Raw genomic sequence first — 2,739 nt, 5'->3', positions numbered from 1 at the left:
CTGTAGCATCAGAAGAGACAAAGACCGAGATCCTGGTTATTAAACCAAACAACAACCTCGTCAAAACGAGAATTCTAAGATCATGAAAGTGAGCAAAGGAAATTAACCATTGGAAACGTCTCCATTTTGCACGCTTCACCCCGGGTCTGACCCTGTCGAGAGGCACTTCCATTTGATCATTTCCTCTCCCACGTTCCCTTTAATGTGCTTGGCATATATAACCACTCCCGGATATAACTCAATGAAGTTTTTTAAAAACATCTGAGGATGAAAAATAATAATAGCATAAAATAAAACATCTGAAGACGAGTGAGACAGCAAAAGGAAGCTGGACAGCCACTGTGGCTAAAACACAAGAAACACAGAGAGAGGGAAGGACTGGTGATTGAATCCAGGAGGGCTGGACAGCCACTGTGGCTAAAACACAAGAAACACATAGAGAGGGAAGGACTGGTGATTGAATCCAGGCGGGGGGCGGGGCGGGGGGCGGGGCGGGGGGCGTGCCTATGATCCTACATGGGAGACGAAGGTGAGAGGGGTCGCGAGTTTGAGGCCAGCTTGGAAAAAACCGTAGGAGGGGAGGGAAGAGAAACGGTGTCCAGGGCCATCCACTTTTTACTCAGAAAAGTTCTGACACTTAGACACATGTTCCTCAACATAGGTTGGACTCGATCCTGAAAAACCCCCAGAAAGCTGAAAATATCAGAAAGACAAAATACATTTAATGTACCTAATCTACCGGCCACCCCAGCTTAGCAATGAAGTCCTCCATAGAGCATCATGTTCCCCTGGTGACTGCCTGACGGACCGAGAACACTGGCTCACTCTTGCTGCCCAGCATCGTGAGAGATTATTATACTGTTTACTGTTCATTACAAGTCTGAGGGGGAATCAGAATGTGAGACACAGTTTCCACTGAGTGCCTATTGCTTTTGCCCCTTCATGAAGTCTAAAAACCTGTGTGCAATCGTTGTAAGTCAGTAACAGATTTGAAACTTTGCCGCTGGGGTGTTGATGCCCGGGTTTCTTAACCAGGCTCTTTGTTAGTATCACAGAGTGGGTTTCTTAAGAAATATTGATACCTTGGTGCAGCCCAAACCAACTGCTACGGAGTCTCTGGCTGTGGAGCCAGGGCAGTGATAAGTGTTCCCAGCAGGTGCCTCACTGTTCGGTTTGAGACACGCTGGTACTAACAACTCAGCCTTCAGAGTTCCCTGGTGTTGGGTTCAGATCACAGCTCTGTTAGAATGAACTGCACAAACTTGAGTCTTGCTGCCTTGTCTGGGAAAGGAAGGTGCCAACTCCTCCTTCCAAAGATAATTATAGGGCAGAGTGTAGTAGTGCACGCCTTTAATCCCAGCAATCAGGAAGCAGAGGCAGGCGGATCTCTGAGTTCCTGAGGCCAGCCTGTTCTACAGAATGATGAGTTCCAGGACAGCCAGGGGTACACAGAGAAACCCTGTCTCGAAAAAAGAAACATACAAAAAGGTAATTGTAACTATTAAAAGAGAAAACATGTGGAAAACACTCATAATCATAGATATCAAGTCTACGTTTCTCTCCCTTTATGCCTTAACTTTTTTGTACTCTGAAACAAACCTAAGTTTACTAAACTGTTTTAAGAAAGTTACCCAGATCGCCAATGTCTTCTCATTCCATCCCAAAGAATCAACTTTCCGAAAACGGTAGAGTCTGGCTAAGCAGCTGTCTGGTAGCATTGTTCAAGCACAAGCCAAGTGTCAACACAGCACGGGGCAGCAGCGAGGTCACATCTGTGCCACGGCAGCGTGTCTTGCCACAGAGGGGTGGGAAGTTCTGACCATCGTTCATGTCTGACCTAACTCGACCCTTGAAGCTGCCCATCACTAACTAGGCAGGCTGGTTACGTTTCCCTAGCATGCATAAGGCTCTGGGTTTCATCCCAGCACTCCATCCCCCAGGTGTGGTGACTCACACCTGGAACCATAGCACTTGGGAGGTGGAGACAGGAAGATCAGAAGTCCAAGGTGACCCTTAGATACCTGGCAAAGCCAAGGCCAGCCTGAGATGCCTGAGACCTTCTCTCAAACGATAAATAATACAGAGTTGAACATTTTCCCCAAACAGTGCCCCACAAACTTAATAGGAATCTGAAATAACTGTTTCCCTTAAAATAAGATCCACAAAGTGCTCTAGAGTCCACAGTAGATCTTACCTTAACGACCTTAGAAGCCCTGGGAGCGTTTTCAGGCATCACTGAGGATATGTTGATGGCCAGCGCTGCTGGACGAAGCACAGATCTCTGGTACACATGGTAGCCCTGCATAGCAGCAGGTGTACTCCCCTAGTTTAAGCCAGCGGAGTGTGAGAAGTCAAGTGATATTGAACCTTCCCCTCAACAGGGCGCTTCTTCCATCTACAACACAGGTTGTGAACCAAAAGACATCCTGACCCACTTAGTGGTCCAAGAAGGGTCAGGAATTTCATTAACTTCTAGCTTTACTGCAGAAAGAAGAGAATAATTATTTGTACTTTTTCATATCTAAGCTAAATGCATTATATATCTATATATATAATGGATTTAGCTGTATATATATATATGTATATATGGATTCAAGTCTGGATTTTCATCCGTCAGAAAGAGCTTATGCTCTTCTGGAGTTCAAACAAAAAACATGAGCTAGGAATTTAGCTCTGTAGTAAAGTGCTTGCCTAGAATGCAAAAGACCCTAAATTTGAACACCAACATCATGCATAGAA

The sequence above is a fragment of the Peromyscus maniculatus genome, chromosome 4, assembly GCF_049852395.1.
Source record: "Peromyscus maniculatus bairdii isolate BWxNUB_F1_BW_parent chromosome 4, HU_Pman_BW_mat_3.1, whole genome shotgun sequence".
In the NCBI taxonomy this organism is placed as follows: Eukaryota; Metazoa; Chordata; class Mammalia; order Rodentia; family Cricetidae; genus Peromyscus; species Peromyscus maniculatus.
The sequence above is the reverse complement of the archived record's forward strand: the minus strand, read 5'-3'. Positions refer to the sequence as shown.